The following is a 23,297-nucleotide window of genomic DNA, read 5'->3' as shown; positions in this document are numbered from 1 at the left end:
AAACACAAAGTAAGGAGACAGCCACTGCCTTCGTCGTACAGAATTAATAACGGCTAATCTCAGCACAGGCCCTTTAGTTATTCATTATCGTCACACGCAATTTTAATCATTGTAATCCAACACTACAATCCAACACTGCAATCCAAATGATGCCGGCGCGGTAGACGCGTAATTACAAATATCGGCACAAAAATATCACTGAATCACACTAGTAATTATACTTTTTCACTTTCCCGAATATTCCTAACACAAAGGGGTTAAACCACGGCGATGGCCACTCCCTTTGTCGGTACGGTCTTGCATTCCAGCAACAGACCTCCACCCGGCTCGGCCCACAGCGCGTACCACACACTACTGTCTCAACACTCGCTCTCGCAACCCGACACACACTATCGATTGTTTGTCTTGTCGACCTGTGCTGTCGCAAAACTTATAGTAAGGGCCTACGGACCCCTTACATCCCCGCCCTCGAAAACTTCTTTGAAGCCACAGGTGTAAAAGAATCGGCTAGGGAATTAGACATCACTACATATGAACAAAACACACAGTGCAAATAAGTAATGAAATTACAATCACCAAGAAAATCCTTGACTCCGGTAGTGGGCTGCCTCTACAATAATAATCTACAAAAAGTTATTACATCTCAAAAATATGGCATTGTCCAAATAACACACAACATCAATCCTACTTACTTAACATAGCATGGTAAATATTTTTTATAAACTTATCTTACCAAAAATTTCCAAAAACTCTTCACTTTCAAAGGTTTGTACGAGTCATTAACTACATATCATTTATAACTTGCTATAGCAAAGACAAGAAAAGAAACTAGTTGAATGCCAGCTACCCCTTTGGTATGCCGTCCTTTCAGTGGGGTTTGTGCCGTCCATACTACTATCACTCTAATTTATAATTCACTTGGCCAACACACATAAAAGTTAAGGAAGAAATTCACAACTTGTTCATTACAGATTCCATAAATTTAAATGCTACATTGTACCGCTAAGCATGTCTTACATAATCATTTGCAACACTACAACTAATGTGGTCACCCAATGAAAAATTTTAAACGACTGATCATTTCATTTTGCCAAACATTACTGCCATATGTGAATTGTTATGAAGAAAGCTTAGATGAGAGGTACAATATTTCCTGTTATATCCACATTAATTCAAATCCACTATATGGATATTTGTCATTCATTACTCAGTGCCAGAATCCTGCTTCTAAAGCTTGACCTACGTATAACCATAATTGACTCTGATAGCTAATTGGATACATGAATTACTAATTATTCATTAGTTACACTTTGTTTTATCAGCATACTTCAGATAAACATGTATACCTACAAATAACTTGCAAACAGATGTTGCTCATGTGCTAAATGACATACTTCAATATTTCAAACATCTCATACTCCATACTCTTCATTACACATAACTTAACACCAACTTCAACTGCAAATACATATATATCTTCAACCTATATCAATCCTCCATATACTTCAATACTTCAAACATCTCATACTCAATATACATCATTATTTCACATCATTTATTCGAACAACTATCTCCCCATGTATTTGCTTCTTCAAATGTTCATCTACTTACAAGCTGATACACTACTTCAATTTTCTTACCACAGTTGACCTTTTCATGTCTCATAAAACAACTCTATAAGATTACACAAAATCTTGTTTGACCAATTAGCTTCCCACGACATTTTGTATACATTAGCTTTTTTATCTGGTTCTCATTTTATTGCTTCTGGCACTATTCACTTTGTAATGTACTCACACTAAACTGAGCTTTCAACTTATTGATTCTTTGACACCTCACACACTACATCAACAGTAACTACTTATCCTTATTTTAAGTCAACTATAATTTTACTACATGGTTCCTGACTGAATTACTTGGATGACCACTACCAATCCTAACTACTACTCACTAACTTTCTTAACCTAAGGATAGAGAAAGATGGTAGAGGAGTGACACTTGAAATTAGAAATAAAGTCTCACCCAGCTGGGAGTGTACCAGTCGCCACTTGGTATACCAGTAAAAGAGTTGCTAGCTCCCTACACCTAACTTTCTTCAACTCGTACCTCTTCCTCATCTGGGTTATCCCTGTTCTCGTTCAATTCCCACAAATGTTCGGCAAACTCTCTCAACGTTCCTCTCCATGTATTAAGTGATTTGCGATGGAGTAGGTCCTCAATTGCTGCACACTGATGACTTTTGGACCAGTATTTCTTCAAGAATTCCTCTTCAAACTGATCATAACTAGTAGTCCCTTCCTTCTTCCTGACTCCCCAAGTGAAGGCCTCACCTTCCATTCTATCTATTGCAAATTGAATCTTGTCTGAGTCTTTAAGATGTGCTGGGAAAACTCCTTTTAACCACTTCATAAATATCATTGGGTGCAACCCTCCTTTCGGTCTAAATTTCTGCCCTGTATTATTTTGGACGTACCGATTATCACTGCTCATCAAGGTAACGACTTTACCTTCCCCAACGGTTAAAGTGGTATTGCTAATTCGTTTATCAATTTATTCGGTCTTGCTCTCCAATTGCTGCACTCCCTGTTGTAATTGCCTGACCTCCATTGCAACCCTCTTGTTATCCTCTTCCCGTTGCACGGCTATAGCATTTCTCAGATTGACAGCTAGTTGGTTTTGCCTATCTCCTATCCCCTTAACTGCATCATTGCATTGTTTCTGCATCTGTATCACCTCGGCGATCCCTTCTCCCAACTCGGCTTTAGTTTCTTCAACATCGTCTTCTATCTTTTTTGTCAACTTTCCTTCCATCTTCTCCACGTCTCCCTGGACTTGGTCTATGCTCTTCTCTAGCTTCCTCTCTCTCTCGTTGATGTCCATCTTCAGTCGCTCTTGTAACGCCTGCATTTCCTTCTTCAGACTACATTCCATCTTCATCTGCGATGTTTTGATCTCTTGTGCTATAGTTTCCTGTAAATCTTCCCTTAAAGATTTTCGTAAATCTTCCTTTAGTGATGCATTGTTTTCTCGTAAACTTTTCTCTACTGATTTGTGGAATTTTTCTTCCCTTTCTCGTAAATCTTCCTTTAGTGATGCGTTGTTTTCTTTTAGCAAGGCTGCCAACATCGACCGTATATCTGCACCCTCTGAAACTGGCTTATTTCTCATCGTTTGTTCCTGTGTCTCGGGATAACTGGTTGAATGTGCTAATGGGCTATCTAATGACACTCCATAATCACTGATTCCTGAATCATCTCTGTCTTCCTGTCCTATCCCTTTCCTTTCAACTACTGCCTCACAAACCTGCTTATCTTCAATAGACATGTTTGTTTATTTTTAGTGCACAGATAAGTAATATAGAATAACCTCTAGTAACCCAAAACACTCCTAATTACCATGAAACTAATCAAACAGTACCTGAAGTATTTTTCAATTAATCCCTAAATTGATACAATATGCAGGAGCATTGAACATAACAACTCTCAAAACCTAATCACTTCAAATATCAATTTTCACATACACAGCTTATGTAAAATGTTTTAAATAAGATAAATCATAGCATTCATAAAATCTATACATATAAAATCCCCCAAAAACAATAAGCATGTCTGTATGATTATCATTTAGACAGCGCAGTATGCATAAATAAGTATGCTCAATTTCAGAGTATTTTTCGCAAACTTTTCGGAAATTACTGCAATTGGGCACTTTTCCTAACACGCAATTCAGTTTACATACGTTTATTTACCGCGAAAACTGCACTTTGCAATTAAATCTTATGTCAACCAGTCGTCTCCACTCACCAACCGACGTTACCATGAGTCGCGATGTTTTGACGTTTGAAGTGGGCGTGGCGCTGTACTGCCGCCGGAACCGCGTGAAGTCGCGCTGCTCACTGTGGCTGGACGTCGTAGTTCTCTGTCGGCCGCTCCGTGGCGCTGCAGGCGGGCGTAGTTTGTAGTTCGGCTGCTAGATGTCGGGACGGCGGTCGGTGTAGTGCGTCTGTGCTTGAACTACTCTTTGCACAGGTAGTTGGGATGATGTGTGAAATCACCTCGCAGATCGAAACTCTTTGGCACAACTGCTACATGGGTCTGTGTGACGTCACTCAACAATTGCGTCGCCACACGAATTGTCGTCCGCATACCAGTTTATGGGTCCGCATGAAGCTGTCTGAATTTCACTATTCAAAAACAATTTCAGTCACAATATTACTATTAAACACTTCCATAAAGCTTTCGTGACGAATACTTGGCCCGTTTGTCGTGATAATGTTCACACGTGTCTTTCTTTGGTGTTCACTTTTCACAGTTTTTCGCGCAGATTTACGCATTTGCACATTATAACACAGTTTATTGACACTATTATTCTCATCTAAAATGGCAAGAAAAAGTTTAGTCACAATCGTAAGGTGCTATTACTTCGTATTGTTCAAAATGCACTGTTTCTTGTCGCGATTTGAAAGTTTATGTTCTGTCTCGATCCAACATTGAAAAATTTTTTCTCACGTTAAATAAGATAATATTACCTATTGTTCTTTATGATTCGTCCGAAAATTGCACTTGTCCTTTCACGGTAAGCCAAGGGTGTAACACTCCGGTTTAATCTACTGACATATTCCGCTCGATCGGGATCTGATAGCAGCCCAAATAGATAATAATTAATGTGACCGTGTACCTAATGGGGCTGGCAATCGGACTGGACTGCTACGGAGATGTTACATTCCATTTTGTCCTTCTCAAATGCTGTAATAAAGAAATGTCTGGTGCCAAGAAGAACGACAACACAGCTTCATTAATCAATGACCTGTATTTATCACAAAAACACAAAGTAAGGAGACAGCCACTGCCTTTGTCGTACAGAATTAATAACGGCTAATCTCAGCACAGGCCCTTTAGTTATTCATTATCGTCACACGCAATTTCAATCATTGTAATCCAACACTGCAATCCAACACTGCAATCCAAATGATGCCGGCGCGGTAGACGCGTAATTACAAATATCGGCACAAAAATATCACTGAATCACACTAGTAATTAAACTTTTTCACTTCCCCGAATATTCCTAACACAAAGGGGTTAAACCACGGCGATGGCCACTCCCTTTGTCGGTACGGTGTTGCATTCCAGCAACAGACCTCCACCCGGCTCGGCCCACAGCGCGTACCACACACTACTGTCTCAACACTCGCTCTCACTCTCGCAACCCGACACACACTATCGATTGTTTGTCCTGTCGACCTGTGCTGTCGCAAAACTTATAGTAAGGGCCTACGGACCCCTTACAAAATGTAAGCAAGCTCGTCACCCACACGTGAAAATCCGAATCACCCCCCCCCCTTTACGGTAAGTTGGACCAATGAACAGCTCGTCAAAAGCCGATGTTGCATGAGAACGGGGAGAATGTGTACTGAAGTGTGCAAAAGAAGGAAGACAGGCACAGTGAACGGTTCAAGCTTAACAAGTGCGATATCGAGCGGAGCTGAATAGCGATGATGTCGTGGATGTTGGACTGCAAATTGGGTGATCTATGTTCAGTTCTCCTTCATGTCCATTTATTTGTTATTTTTTTAACAAAATTATGGACTATCCATGAAAGCTTGTAGTCAAGGGAAGGCAGGAGTCGGTTACGATTGTGGATGGGGCCATAATCAGTTACTATTGGTTGCCTTTTACAGTTACACACAGTTAATTTCAAACCAATAATTCCAGACTCAACTATAAATAAAAATAAAAAGCACACATTATTATTGAAGGAATAAACACTTGTGTAAATAATAGTGTTTTCATTGAGTTACAATTTAGCAAATCACTATTAAATACAGATAGTGCAGATACTTCACATGAAGTGTTGAGTGCTAGTAGGATGTTTTTGTATGGTCTGGCTCACTAGCTCAAAATAAGAAATTGCTCATTAACACCTGCATTTTTTCACAAAATTGATCTAATTATCTAGAACATACAAAAACATCCTACTATCCCTTTTACCTAATAATAATATAATATAATATAATAAAATAATATTATAGCTATAGTAAAAAATCATTTATTTTACATAGGTGAATGTAATAAAATAATTAAAATGAATTACTTAACAAAGTACATTACTTTAAAAAATCATATTGAGAATGTAAATAAATAATTAAAATGTATTGGTTAACCAAAGTAAATTTTGTACATAGTGAACTCTATATCATGAAATTCATTAGTTCTTTATATTTCAGTTTCATTTGTCCCTTTTTAATTATTTCAAGTTCCCAAGAATGAATTATTTTGTAATATCTATTTGGTAAAATAACTTTAAAATCACTATTAAGCTCCATACAAATTTTTTCTCTGTATTTAGTATTTAAATATTCAGTCAGTAATATTGTATAATATATTTATCTCTAGTTCAGTTATTTTTTTAATTTCTTTCAAGACACTAACATCATTGAGTTTATTGGTTATAGTCTCTGTTTATATAGAAAATTTTTTATTAGATTTATATATAATAATTTTTTTTATTGAGTAATGACCATATGGTAATGTATCTATTTTATCTTCCAAAACATATCTTTTATTATCATGAAGACTTAGTGCTTTTTTGTTTACTTCAATTGTATATATTTCATGTTTTTCACTTTTATTTAAATTAAATTTTGTACATTGTTCTATATTGTTAAACAAAGAATATTTATAATCTTATAAACTTATTTGGTTTTTAAGAACAAATTTTTAATTCCTTTAGATTTCTTTTCTATTTTGTCACCAACTTTATAAGCATACATCTTTTCTCTGAAACCACAAAATTATTCTATTATTTTTCGATTACATTCATGTTTCATTTTACCAACAACTTTCTTGGTTACTTGTGGAATAACATATATACTATCTGTTGGATAATACTTGTATCAAAGTAATCAATGATCGTTTTATTTTTATTCAAATGAATAGCACCAAGATTTTCGCTGAATATAGTTCTGTGTTTAAAGTTTGGTTTAGCTACAAGTTCATCACATACTTTACCATTCGAAACTAATTTTATATCTTGTCTATTTCTTATATTTCCATTGTTTTACCAACTACGGAATTATTCATTAATTTATAGAAATCTTTTCAAAATCATTTGTAGCTTTAGTTCATAACTGGGTGTTTAGATCTATATACTTCTTTAACCAATCAGATTGTCTAATTTTAAAACTTTATATATTTTTGTAAGTTGCTTTCCTAAAGATAAATATTGTTTAAGATTTCTATAATGTACTACATAATTACACTTTTCATCTGAAGTAGTTATCAATATACTTTCATTTGTACCTGGAACAACTTTTGATTCAGGAGGTAATGGTAAATCTTTATGTAAATCATGTAATTCTTTTGGATATTCTAGATGTACTTCAAATATATAACCATTTTCAGAATTGTTTGAAATTTCATTTATTTTTGTAAAATTAAAATTATTTGGTTCTTCCTATTTAAATCTGCTATATGGCAAATATTGGTTCATAGCATAACCATATAAATTAGATGCATCTGGATACATTATACAATATGATATTTCATTATAATTAAAATCTTTTAAATAATTATTTCCTTTTATGTATCTTTAGCAATATTCTGAAATTCCACCTCTTATTTCTTTTTCGATTAGAAGCATATGATAATCGTATGATAATTCAACTTTTTTATCAGTTATTCTTAATGTTGCATCCCAAGATAAACCTGGGGCTGTAAAGTACCAAGATGGGTCCAGATTATATGTATTTATACTTGTTTTTCTAAAATTTTCAAATACATAACTTAATAATAACACATCAGTTATTAAGATATAAATCATGATATACAACAAGATCTTTTAAATTGTACTTTTCCTAAACTACTTTTGCATGTTTATAATTTTCGTCACTTATCACAATCTTTTAAATCACTATAAAATTTCTCTTTTCTTGGTAATTGTGTTTCTTCAAATTTTTTCTAAGAATCCATGTAATCATATGGACAAACACCAGTTCTAATTATTAAATTAAATAACTGTAGAAAAATACATTTTGATACTTTTTAATTGATTATTCTTTAAATTTGAGGAAAGGTTATCAAGTGAAGAAGCGATAAATCTAAATGTATAAAATATCATACTAAAAGTAAGATATTTATGTTCATTATTTGATATTAATTCTAATACTTTATTATCATAAGCACGTTCTTTTACAAAAAGATGAGAATCATAAACTGATAAATTATGTAAATAAATAGGTACAAATTCAGGTTCTTGTAGTTTTAAATTACAATTATTACATAATGGAACAATATATTTTCCAGTTAAATGATCATAATGACGAACTTTTTTATTCTTTTTAGTATAATGACATTTACATTGTGTACAAACTGTAGATTTATGATACATTTTTTATTCATGAAGTGTAAGTGGTTCCATTTTTTCAATTTCAGAATATATTCTTCCAATTTCATCAACTTCAGTTTTTATACGTTCTATAAATTTCTTATGTCAAATTGGTCCTCTATAAACAACAGGATCTTGATAATTTACATATAAATATTCAAGATAACAAAATCGCCATGGTTCATGTCTTTGATATTTAATTTTATATGGTATTTCTGGATTTCGTTCACAATTATCCATCTTTAAAAGTAAATTTTCAAAATCAGCATAAATTACACATGGAATGTTTTGTGTAGGTTTATGATTTTTAAAATATTCAGATTCTCTTTCACCTTGGATTTCAACTTTAAATGGTTTATTAGTAAAATAATTTCTTGTATGATTATCTAATTTTTCTTAACTATTAAAATGTAAAAACATAAATGACAAATTTTACTTCACTATGTTTAGTCATTTGACTTCATACAAGTCTAGATATGTTTTACAATAATATGAAATACCATCTTTCTTAAAATAAAGCAGATTTAAATGTTTTTCCTTTTTACATTTTGTAATTTTTAATAGATACACTTGATAATTTTCATCATCAAATGAATAAACATTAACAGATACATTATTTTATTTTCTATTTTTGGAATTTTTGGAATAAGATCAAGTAGTGCAAGAAATTCATTATTTAAAGTTTTTTGATCAAGATCTACATTTTTATGTTTTGTTATTCTTTCAGCAGGAAACAAAGCTGATTTTACAGCCAACAAAAACATCTTTGATTTTCGTTTTTCACATTAACACATGCTTTTTTATTTTTTATATTACCAAGCATATCAAAATAGGATGACCCACTTAGTGGAACGTATTTTTTAGTTGCTAGTTAGAAAACAATAATTCTATTTAATGACCAACCTGATCTTTGTGCTTGAAAATTATATTTTTTTTCTGAAATATGTTTTATCATATTTGAATTTTTTATTAAAATCTAATTCTGTTAAAATATTATAGTTGGGTGTTTGTTGTACAAATTCTTGAATTTTTTCACCTGTTTCACCTTTTTTTAGTATATAATCATACTAGAAATTAAAATTTACCTTTACAGCATGACCTACTTTCAAACAGTCGTTAACAATTCTAAAAATTTTTGTTTTTATTGCATTTAAGAAATGATAAGGAACAAGTAAATCTATACTATTTTCTAAATTTATAGTTTGATATCACTCTGCAAATGCCTTTTCAATGAAGTAATTTTTAATTGTCTTTCTATCTCTTGGTTTTACGAATATATTTGTAGAAAATGGATATAATCTTTTTAATTATTTGTTTTCTGTAGTTAGAAAAACATCATAAATGTCATAGAAAGGGTACTTTTTTCTAATGTTTTTCACTACGTTTAGGTTTATAATTATTAACAATATTTGTATTATGTTGTTCAGGTATATAAATATTAACAATATTTTTATAATTTTTACTTACTTCGTTTACATAATTTTTATGTTTTTCACTTATTTTAGACATATTTTTATCAATATTTATATTATTTCTAGATGTGTGATTTTCACTTACTACAGGCATATTATTTCTAACTATGTTTGGATGATTACTAATAATAACTGAATAATTAACAATAATAAATGTTTTTAAATCAGTTTTACATATACTTGCATAAATTATTTATTCTACAAAATTCATGAAGTCTAGCGACAGTTGATTTTTATAGTGAAGCAGCAATTTTACTTTCCATTTTGCTCTAATGTTTAATACAAAAAAATTTATTAGATTATTAAAAAAATTTTTGATTAAAATGATAATTATTTAATAGATGGATAAGGATTATTTATAATATGATTAATCGCAAAACGAAATAGTTTATCATTTAGTTTAACAAATAACTAGTTTATTATTTTGTTTTTAAATGATTAGTTCTTAAACAGTTGGTTTTTAAAATAATTAGTTTACCATTTAGTTTACTATTTAGTTTAACAATCAATTAGTTTGCTCTTATTTTTATTACAAAAAGAATTCATTAGATTTGTAAAAATAATTTTTACAAATAGTATGATAATTAATAGATGGATAAATAATTAATCATAAAGGATTGTTATTTAAAGTTAAATCATTCTTATTCTTACTGTATTCTAATGTACATTTCTTACGTTTATTATTATGTTTATCTTTATATGATTGATATATATATAAACAATCTTTAATCTCTTGACAAATTTTACAATTCTTTTTTCTTCAGTTATAAGTTTTTCATTAATCATTGTAGATTCATTTTTCCATTTGCATGTGTTCTTCACTTGGATTTCGTAATACATGTTACTTTATATAATATTTAGCAACACTTTTTCCACATACACAAGGAATTCGATTTTGATTCTAATTTTTTAACACGATATTTATTTCAACATGGCCTATATATAGTTCTATAAACATCTTCTGTATATTTTTCTAAAGTAAAATTATCAATTTTTTTCTCTGTATGACAATATTTACAAAATTTAGTTTGCACAGAACAATCTTGCTCCATTTATATAGAAAAAAATTTATTAGAAGTGTTAAAAATAAATTAATAATCAATATTAGGTAATATCTTGCTTCAGCTAAAGCATCAAACATAGCATTACCATCATTTATTTCAAATTTTTCGGGTGCTTTACTTTAAATAATAGTTCTACAAACCGGACAATTTTCTTTTTCCTTCCACCATTCGTCAATACATTCTTTATGAAAAATATGATTTCAACTTGATCAAAAAACTGATTATTATTTTCATTACTTAAACAAGTAGGACAATCAAAATGTTTTACACATACCTCAATTAGTACATACGGTCTTTTAGTTTAGTTTGCATTTCAATTTTGGTTCTCCACTTACAAGAAAATAATATTTATGAGAGTTATAAAAAAGTTAAATTCTCAAATGTTTTTACTGTATGTTTCAATATATTTGTTACTTTACGAATTAATTCAGATATTTAATGGCAATCAATACAATTTTATTTAATGATAAGTACAAACTACAACTTACAGCTGCTATGTATTTTTTGTAAAAGTAAAAAAAAATTCTCTTAAATGGAACCGATTGTAGATATCAACAACAAGTTTTCATGATTATTGATGAAGAAAATGAATCCATGGCTTAAAGGTAAAGATGTTGGTGTGATTTTATAATACAAAAACACAAGTAATGCAATAATCAAACACATTGTTTCAGAAGGTATAGCAATTTCTGCTAATATTTTTGAGCATTGCATTTTGCAAGCCCACATCAAGAACTGATAAACAAACTTTTTTCATCAATGAATCTGGATTGTATTAATTAATTTTAAAATGAAGGAAAGAAGAATCTTAACAATTCAATAGATGGGTTACTCAAGAAGTTTTACCATCAATTAGAAGACATGGAGAATATAAAATTAAAACTTTTCACATAGATCGAAAAAATATAAAGATTATTGTATACAACAACTTCAATAATTGAATGAATTAAACACAGAAATAATTCAATTAAAAGATGATAGAATTAAAATGAAAGATGATCATATTCAAAATCTTAGAGAAACAGTTAATACTGCTTCAGAAATAATAGGTAAAAGGAGTGAAGAAATACCACTTGTAGTTCCTAAAACAATTGATAAGAAATTAAGCATGACTTTCATTCTTTTAAAATTACCTGATGATTAATGTGAATACAACTACTGTTATGTCATTAGAATACATCGAAAAAATTTACAGATACTACTATATAAAGTCGAAGATAGACATCCAAATTTTGAAGAAATGTTAAGATTGAATTTTAATCCTAATTCAATAAATCCATATAAATGAATAAAAGAAAATTTAATTATTGTATGTCACCTGAACTATTTCAAAATTTTGAATAACTATACACAAGGACAATTGATTAATGATATAATTAGTCTTCATCAAACTGAACTACAATAAAATTACTTTATCTTTTTTTCCCAACTGTTGTGTTAAATAACAAACCCTAACCACTTAACATAAATTTTATTATCTTTCTTTTTTAAAAACTTTTCAACCTAGTATACATCTGAATATTTTTTTTTCTGTATTTCTTGTTCATAAAAATTTACTTTTATATCTTTCAATTTATATCTAATTGGATTTAAATAAAAAACGTCTTCAATTCCAAATATTTCTGTTAACCAGTTATCTGTAGATCCTTTTTCAAAAAGACCTTTACGTTTACTAATTCTAACTGTAGCTTTTTTTTTTAAATTTAGCTCTATTATTAGATACAATTTTTTTTATTTGTAAATTTTTCTCATTAACTTGTATTGGTTTCAGTTTTATAGTCTGATGTACTGTGTTATTGTATTCATCAATTAGATCTCTAAGTAAATTTAATCATTTATAATTTCCTTGTAAAGCAAATTTCTTCCACATCTTTTCTTCGAGTGTACTGTTAAATTAGTCAACAACAGATGCTTTTAATTCTGATAAAGTTGAATAATGATTAATGTTATATATGTTTTCATTAATTCTTTAAATTCTTTGTTATAAAATTCTTTACCATTATCTGTTTGTAATTTATTTGGCTTTCTATCTATAAATTTTTTTGAAAAGAATCAACTACAATTATAGGTGTTTTATCTTTAATAGGAACAGCCAATGCATGTTTTTAAAAAACATCAATTACTGTTAATAAATATTTGTAACCTTTATTCATTTTTGAAATTCCTTTTAAATTACCTGAATCCAACTCTACTAGGTCAGCTTGCCATGAATCATCTATACCAAAGGAAACAACAGTTCTTCTTTTTGAAATTCTTTCTAATTGGTTTATGTAATTCAACAATTTAATTTCCACGTATAGTATTATCATTGCTTAAACCTTCACTATTTACACAATTATTTTAACAAATTTACTTTTTTAGATTCACATATTGTGCAAAGAAATGCAATTCTTTGTCTTCCATTCCTACTTGTTACTCTCTGTGGATGAGGTGTATCAGTAAACTTTTTACATTTTAAACAGTAAACATGATAATCATGTGAAGTACGATTTTCCATTTATATAGAATAAAAATTGATTAAAATTTAAATAATTCCACCAAATACAATTATATTTACAAATACTGGAACCGTTTTAAGATAATCTTCCAAATTTATAGCGTAAAATTTGATTGATTTACCATGATTGATTATTATTATTTATTTATCTTTTCCCCAATGGTCTATTTAATTTTTCTGTAGGCAGTATCCATCTTGCCCCCTAGTGAGATAAGCCTCAACATCCTTACATTTGTCCTCTTGCCATGACTGCTTAGCCAGTATGCACTACCTATCGATCTCATTTTTGGCACATTTGTATTCCTTTTTGCTTGCGTCTTTTTTTGTATTTTTATATGTTCTCCTAGCATAGTATAATCAATTGAAATGTTATTCATTTATATAGTTAAAAATGTAATAAAAATTTTTCAGACTCCAATTCAACATAACTCCGTAAAAGCTTCACTCAGCAATTTTTCTTTACTTCCTTTTATTTGCGTTCTAAGTTTATTTGTATTTTTTCATTTTCACACCAGCCTGAATCTGTGATATGTTTATGATAATAATCCCTTCTAACTTTACGTTTTTCTCTAGGTCTCTTGTTTTTTCACGATTGTAAGGGTATGTTAAAAGTACATTCAATGAATTTGACTTATCACATTTTTCTATTTCATTCTGCTCTTCAAGTCCGAGTTCTTTTCTTGATGAAACTACAACTGACTTAACATATTCAGTTCGAAAATTTTCAATTCCTTAATATCTCATATGAATTGAAATAGGTTTTGGAATTCCGTTTCTTACATCACATCGATGTCCTGTCATTCTTAAACATAATTTTGTTGTTATACCTCCATTGTATATGTAGTTGTCATTGCTGTTTGTAATCTTGTAAATTGTACTGTGTAGTACATTCACTTGAGTACAGGAAGTTTTATTAGAAAAAAATAATAACAAACATTTCATAGAACCCTACCATTTTTATCAACATCAATTATCATACCTAGTTTCTTTTTACCATACATAATACCTCTAACTGCTGTTGTTGCAATTTTTACTTTCAGACTGGTATCACTTGCATGCACTCTTTCTTTTGCAGCTAATGGAAGTTGTTTATATACTTCATGTCTAGATTTTAAACCTTTATGATCTCTGTATGCATTGTTATGTTGTTGGCAAGCTTCATCTAATGGATTAGTTGCTGGATCAGCATTTGTTAGTCTTTCTTAAAGTTTACTGTATGGTCTGCAGTAATTAAATCCTGCTAGATGCATCTCAGGCATTGGAACATTATTTAAAACCATATTTACTATTACTTTTCCAAATTTATCACTTTTCGAAAAAGTATTTGGAACATTTTTTAAAAATCTAATAAAATATGGTATTCCTTTTGGATTATCGATTTGTTATTTGTTAAAATTTGTACAATACTAACATTTTCATTATCATAAATTCTTATTTCCAGCTAAACCTGCACAATGAATTACTGCTAATCTATCAATTAATGGTATAACATCATTTAACCAAACATATTCAGTTGATTTATATGTATATTTTTTAATTAAACCTTCGCCTTTTTTTGTTTTTCAAGAAAACTAAAATCTGAAGATTCTATAGTTGATTTTCTTCTTAAGTCTGGAAAATAATCTTCAACAATTGGTGTTATTAGATATAAATGTTTACTACCTTTACTTGATCTTATTTTATTTGGATTGTTACAAAAATATAATGCTCCTGAATTTAAACATATATTTGCATAATTTGGTAAATCTTCACCATTAATTTTTCATTTAAATCATCTATAGTTAGTTGTTTTTCAGTTAAAAGTCCCATTAATCCATCTGTACCTTCATATGCTTTTTCACCAATTTTTAATTTATCACCAATAAATTCTACATCAAGTTACCAACATATTTAAACATACCAACAGGTTATAATCCAAATACTTTATCCTCACTTTGATTAATATATTTTAACATTATTTCACTAACATCAATTTTTTTAATTTCATTTATCTTTTTACTTACTTTTTCTTCTTGATTTTTATTAAATGTATCTTTACTTTCTGATTCAGTTAATGCATAATCATATTTTCAAGTAATATCTTCAGACCAATCTGCTGATTTTTTAATTGGTGATAAATCTTCAAAACCTTCTATATGACGATATGGAATGATTTGTTTTTCAACTTCTCTATTTTCTACAATTGCTTTTAAACCATTATCACCTAACCCTTCAAACCTTGTTTTTCTTTTTCAATAGCATCAATATCAGGTTGATCTTCCTTTTTTATATTTCTCGTATTCTGTTCTTGGTTGCTTATTCCCAAAGCTTAAATTGTTCTTTCAATTCTTCAGATTTCTTTCTATTCTGTTTAGTTTTTTAACAACTTCATCATACTTTGCAAACATTTATTAAGGAAGAAAAACATATTTATATTTAACATTTACATTTATGTTTATGTTTAAGGTTATGTTTACATTTATGTTTATGTTTATGTTTGTTTAATGTTAAAGTTAATATTAATGTTTTTATTTAATGATTATGTTGTTAAGGTCCGCCCCTGGTAGCTGAGTGGTCAGTGCGACAGACTGTCAATCCAAAGGGCCCGGGTTCGATTCCCGGCTGGGTCGGAGATTTTCTCCACTCAGGGACTGAGTGTTGAGTTGTCCTAATCATCATCATTTCATCCCCATCGACGCGCAAGTCGCCGAAGTGGTGTCAAATCGAAAGACTTGCACTAGGCGAACGATCTACCCGACGGGAGGCCTTCGTCACACGACATTTCCATTTCCATGTTGTTAAGAAATGTTGTATTTCATTTCTAAATTAACCTTCTTTTGGTTTTCTAGACATATCTATTGTGAAAACTCTGAACTCATTATTCCAAAATTTACTACACATTTCTTCAAAATTATCAAACTTTAAATCTCCACCAACAAACTCATGATAAATATGACTTAAATTTGTATCATATTGTCTAAATGTATTTAAAAAATTTAAATTATCTCTAACTGTTTTGATATTTTTGAATAAGTTATAGGTAAGTAAAACCAATTGTAAGTAGGCTGTTTAGGTTTTTTTATTGGTAATGCCACCTCTGTATGAAAATCACTGGCTGTGCTGTGTGCAGTCTGTGGCTGCTTTGCATTGTTGTAATACTCGCCATTGTAGTGTTAGGCAGCTGGCTGCGAACAGCGCGTAGCGTTGCGCAGTTGGAGGTGAGCCGCCAGCAGTGGTGGATGTGGGGAGAGAGATGGCGGAGATTTGTAATTTGTCATGAACTGCTATATTTATATATGATGATATCAAGGTAAATACATTGTTTGTTCTCTATTAATATCTTTCATTTGCTAACTATCCCTATCAGTAGTTAGTGCCTTCCATAGTTTGAATCTTTTATTTAGCTGGCAGTAGTGGCGCTCGCTGTATTGCAGTAGCTTGAGCAGCGAAGATTTTTGTGAGGTAGGTGATTTGTGAAAGGTATAGTTTAATGTTAGTCAGGGCCATTCTTTTGTAGGGAATTTTGAAAGTCAGATTGCGTTGCGCTAACAAAATATTGTGTGTCAGTTTAAGCACAGTCATGTATAATTGTTAAAAGGGGACGTTTCATATGGCGACCCTGCCAGGATACCTCACTGGAATCTTCTGATTTTTTCTTGTAGTTTGTGTAATTAGTGTAGATTTTGTTTATTGCTAGCGCTTAATTGTAGAGAAAATCTCCTTTGTAGTTGCAGTCTTTCATTGTTGTACAGTAAAACAGTTGTGGCATGCATGTAGATTTGCACCAAGTATTTCGCAGCTGCAATTAACTAGATATTATTTTCAGTGCTATGTTAATGTGTTCTCTTATTTTTGCTCTTCAAATTGTGTTTTTCTGTGTTATCGTGTGAAATATTGTGACAATTATGGCGTGTGAAAAACGTAATACTAGGCTCCAAAGTAAACTGAGAAATGACAGTGAAGACGAAAGCAGTGTGTTAGTGCCACCGAGTAGTGAATTAACTGATGTTCAAAGTAGTAATTTGGTAATTGTGAATAGGGAAATGGAGCGGGCTGCAAACAATGGTGTAGACAGTGAAACAGGTAGTGAACAGGGAAGCATTATCGATCGATCGGTCGGCAACAGCTCGCCTCAGGAATCCGAAATGACAGGACACAATTTCGCAAATACTGTAGATTCAGGTTTTGGGTCATCACCGTTTTCTCAAATAAGTCAAGACACATTTTCTGCTTGTCAAAATGTGAATGTTGCCGGTGCAAATGCACTGCCGAAAAGCGTAGAGAAACAGATTCCAGACACTAATACATTATTATTGCAATTAATGCAACAAATGGAACAAAATCAGAGACAAACACAGCAAAAGCTTGAAAAGTTAGACACAATGGAACAACACCAGAGACAAACACAGCAACAGTTAGACACAGTGGAACAAAATCTCAAAAAGTTAGACACAATGGAAGAAAATCAGAGACAAACACAGCAACAGCTTCAAAAGTTAGACTCATTGGAACAAACTCTTGAACAAACGCGTGAAGATTTAACTACTGAGTTACATCACATTGAATCGAAATGTCAAAAAGTCTGTAATGACGTAAAAACACAAATTTGTGAGCATTTCCAACCTATGTTTTCGCGGCCTTAAAATGTATTACAGAAGCACGAAGCAGCCATAAAAGAACTGCAAACTATTGTTCATGAAAATCATGAGACCTTGCAAGCTAAAATTGACTCAGTTGCATCTACCGATTCGGTTACGCAACTTGCAAGAACTCAGGAAAACTTAAAGAACACAGTAGATACCCTGAAAATTGGTTCAGAAAGACACATGGAGGAAATAAGTACACTATCGGAGAAAGTAGCCGAACTTTCGGATCAGGTCACTAACTTATCTACAAAGGTAGATGATGATCTGAATGACACAAGACCCGTAGCCTTCACTGACACAGAAGAGTATGAACAAATAAGAAAATTCAAACAGAATCAAAATCAAATCAATACACAGTACAAAAGAGAAATCCGGGAAGTACAAGATCAGCTGACACAGGTAATACAAGAATTACGTATTTCAGAGGACACTCGCGCTCCAATACGGGAAGAGGGACATAGAAATACGGAACAACCACAAAATAATAACACAGGACACTTCGGAAATTATGAAAGAAATTGGCAAGGCGCATTGGATTTTGAGATGGAACGGCCGACACGACCTAACAATGACCGATATGCGACTCGCCGACATGATGATTTTGACTATAAGCTGTTCATTACTACACGTAAATTCAAAACATTTAACAATTCTGGCAACGACATTCATCCACAAGCATGGCTCCATCAATTCTCTCATTGTTTTCCTCCCAACTGGTCGTTGGAACACAGATTAGAATTTATGTGTGGCTACTTAGAGAATGAACCAGCTGTAAGAATGCGATCGGTAATTCACGATTGCCACAGTGAAGGAGAGTTTTACCATGCCTTCCTCTCAGCATATTGGTCTCAAGCCACACAAGACCGTGTAAAACATAGCATCATAATGATGAAACGTTTCGAACAATCTGAATTTTCCGGTCTTATGAAATATTTTGAAGACATGTTGCATAAGAATCAGTATCTTTCAAACCCATACAGCCCCTCAGAACTCATCCGCATTTGCTTAATCAAACTGCCTGAACATTTACGACATATTATTTTGGCAGGACGTTGCAAAGACGACATTGAAGCATTTCAGGGACTCTTACAAGAATTAGAAATTGACACTGACAATCGCGGAACGCGAAACCAGGAACACAGCAATTACAGGTCACATCCGTCGCAAATCCGCGATGAAAGAAGTAATAACTTTACACGACATGGCTATTCTCACAACACAAATCGTGACCAAAACAGACACTACCCGTATGACAACCGTTGGCAGAGTAGTAATAACTACAGGGAAAGATCACCTCTCCGTGGTAATGACTATCACAGAGACAATAAGATAAACAGACAATACAGGAACCAAAATAAATACTATCAAGGGAGACAGAATAACTTTAGACGCAACGGACCAGCGCGGAGTTACGATTCAGGGAGAAATCCTCCACCACGTGACCGACAAGGAAGAAACTACGGAATCTACCGAAATGACGACAGACGATATGATCATAACGACAGACGTCAATTGCATCAGAACTGGCGGGATTCAAACAGAGCAGGGCCCTCTCGGCAAGGCGAATTTGTAGAAGTTAGGTCTCCTAATCCCAATAACGACGCGCGCCAACAAAGAGACAGACAGTGACTCGCACAGCAGGCAGCCGCGTGCGCCAGGTGGCTCAGAGAAAAATAACATAGACGCTAACCTTGAGAAAAACTCCAGTATTCTTTACAAACGTATACCGCCTGACAATTGCATTCAAGTTCAAACTCTGAGTACTATGAAGAGTAAAGGTTTACACCACATTTCACATGCAAAACCGTTTATTGAAAGATAATCTGCTTTTTAACTTAGTCTTTGTCATAAAATTTTTCGCTTCACATTACTAATATGCTTTGTCAGACTTAGAATCTGTTAACATACAACAATGTTTGAAGTTAAATATCCAATCAAGAACCAAGAGAACTTATTTAAACAGAAATGACGAATGCATTGTTATAGTGAACAGACGTCACAGTGTTATTGTGTGTGTACATTCTTGCTGGTTAGTTGTACGATTACGTAACGACTATAAGGCTCACATACTTAGAACATTTATCAGTACTGCTAATGAGATTTTAATGCAACATTTTGGTTACCTGAAAATACATTCTGTATTTAAAGTGCTTTCTGAGAGATACCAGATGACACAGAGGTTAGTTTATGTGACAGCTACACGATTTTTATCACGACGCTACTAATGAGTGACAATTTACAATGTTGCTTTTGCGGTGTATCTGTTTTATATCTGCACAGTTTTCTGAATTCTTCTGGAAAGTAAAACATATTTTAGTAGTAACTTTTGTGGTATAGCTACAAGGAGACAGCTTTTCCGTAGCACAACAATACATTACAGCACAGTACTTTCTTCATCACAACAATAAGCGTAATAACTACGATATCTATACGCAAAGCATTTCACTTTTGTTTATCATGAGGTAAGTACATTGGCTTCTGCAGAACTTAGCTTTCGGAGGACGATAACTACGACACTTCCACAGAGATTATGTTACAAGACGCACAGTTTAGCGCTACAGTACACGTATTTCAGTGATCAATTTTATACTTAAAACATTTATTTTTAAAGATTTTTGAATTACAAAGAAAGTTTTCCGTGATATATTTCATTCCATTGGTGTAATCTGTAACACCTGAGGGTATAATTACATTAATCCTCAGGGGGGTACACGCTTACTTTGTGTACCATGTGTGTGGCAACCACAAGGAACCCTAGCTAATATGGTATTTGCTTATACAACTTTACACATCGGTACCATATTTCTCTAACACACAAATTACACAGCTATCTAAACTTTTTTTTATTACATCAGTGACACATGTTTACGCAATTACACAGTTGGATAACTTCACACTTATGAAATTGTTTGTTGTCTGTACTTTGTGAAATGTTCATATTTTTTCGGAACCATTGTGATACTATGAGAGCTTTGAATGATATATTTGGTAAGGGAGCATGATTTTTAAAGTACGTTTGAGGTAGATGACACTATTGAAATGAGCAGAGAATTTTCTATAGGTTTTGACATTATTGGAGCAAGCTACGACGATTTTGAGATTTCACTGAGGTGTTATGATGTTATTTTTACGACGACGATGTGTATTATGCTGTTGAGGTATGTTTATGATCAATAAGATGATGATACCGTATATGAGGAATTTGATTATGCTACGTGTTTCTAATAGGGACTCTGATTTATGAAAAGGATGTTGGAAACCAAGAAACGTACTTTAAGAGTTATGAAATGTGTGTATATATGCGTGAATGTATTACAATGCAGACGAAAATTTTTTGGACACTGTTATATTTACAAGATTTTGTTTCTACACATTTGTTACGCAAATTTTCGACCTGTGAAATGTTTATATGAGACTGTCACTGTAGCGGAAACTGCTGTCGTAAATATGTCGGTAAGAAAGGTAAGTGACCGTGACGTAATGCGTTGTGAGCGGCCAGGTGTGCCAGTTGCCTGGAGGAAAAGCCATTATTGCGAGCCCTTTTCAGCGGCACAGGTAGAAAAAAAAGGGGACGCCATTAACCTCGCTTCTGACATTCCTTTGTAGAAAGCATCGCAAAAACGACACGGTCGAACTTGAAAACATACGATTACACTGGATGCCTAATGAAATGACGAGAAATATTTTTATGTCTATACACCTGATTATGACTATTGTCTCTCTAGTTGAGAGATTTTTCTACTAACTTATGAAATGCCACATGGCTATTGAATGATGTTCTTATGCTTTGCTGTGTACATAGTTGGTTATTTCATTTGATATCTAGTTTCTAGCCGCACTGCTGCATTGATTCAAATAAAATTTTATAGATGTACTAATATAAATATTTTCTGTCTACAGATCCAGTAAATAATAGTTTTGTGATGTATTTCAAAAAAAATGAGGGAGCACAAAAAGATATTTCCCTTCACAGGAACTGCATACATAATTTTCTTTACAATATTTGGTAATTTATTTCATAGAGTAAGTTATCGTGATGCATCACCTTAGTGTTAATATGTGCTTGAGCTATGTCATGTTTTGATATAAGTTATTACATTTGCTGCTGCTAGCTTTACCAATCTGTATTTTTTGTCATTGCTGCTTGTGTTAATTGTTTTGTGCTGCTGCATTGCCTCGTCCCTTAGTTTAGCATCTGAGCTCAGTAGATTTAAGTTAGCTTAAGAGGGGGTAGACTATAGAAGAGAATGAGTTGCGATGAATTGGAAGAAATGCATTGAGAATCTATACAAAAAAACGTACAGAAAGCAGGTATAGGTAGGATTTTCTTGGAAATAAATGTTGAGGTAAGAAATGTGTAAAACATATAAATACAGAAAGCATGCTTAGATAGAATTTTTTTGGTGGAAACAAAGGATGAAATAAGAGGAAAGATATATGAAGTTTTGGGTTGGACTGCAGTACCAAATGTTACACTGAAAACGAACCCTGTCCTTTCCTATTGGTGTTATCCCATTACGTGTTTGTGTACCCTTGTGTATTTGTTTTCTTCCTGTCTCTGTGTAGTTTCATAGAATTTTTTCTTCTTTTAATATTAAGCTACATTCACTATGATGAGGAATACTGTTATCCTCGAATATAATTGGCATTAATAATATGTTATTTACTTTGTAAAGATGTTAGACATTATTAATTCCGTTCTGTTTAGTGCTCATGTGTGAAGTTGATGTTTCGAAAGCTATTCTGATCTTTTATGTATGTACTCATGTCATAATTCCTGTAACACTGACGTATATGTCTATTTCTATTCTTTTGTAACGCCTGTTTTACTACAAATGTTATCTGTATTATTATGTTTTTAATGATGTGTTTTGTACCTTTGTTATTGTATTCTTATGTTATAAAATTGTAATTGTCACCAGTTCATGATATTATTAACTTGTTAATTACATTTCACTGCACACGTTTCTGTTGGTCATAGTATATGGACAATATGTGAGAAGTAGGGACTGATAGTGTTTGCACGTGTGTTAATAATTCAGCAAGGGACTGGATAACAGCATTGCTGGTTCTAAGGACAATTCCAAAAACGTTGTGAGTGCACAAGTGGTGGTTTATGGACTTGCTATATTCTCCGCAAGACTCTTTCATGGTGAATGTGCACCTGCACAATCGCAACAGATGGCTGCTGGCCATCTTTACAAGGACTACAGTGGGTCTGCATCTATGATGACCCACCAACGCCATTATTTCTACG

Source organism: Schistocerca serialis, chromosome 12 (genome assembly GCF_023864345.2).
Source record: "Schistocerca serialis cubense isolate TAMUIC-IGC-003099 chromosome 12, iqSchSeri2.2, whole genome shotgun sequence".
In the NCBI taxonomy this organism is placed as follows: Eukaryota; Metazoa; Arthropoda; class Insecta; order Orthoptera; family Acrididae; genus Schistocerca; species Schistocerca serialis.
The sequence above is the reverse complement of the archived record's forward strand: the minus strand, read 5'-3'. Positions refer to the sequence as shown.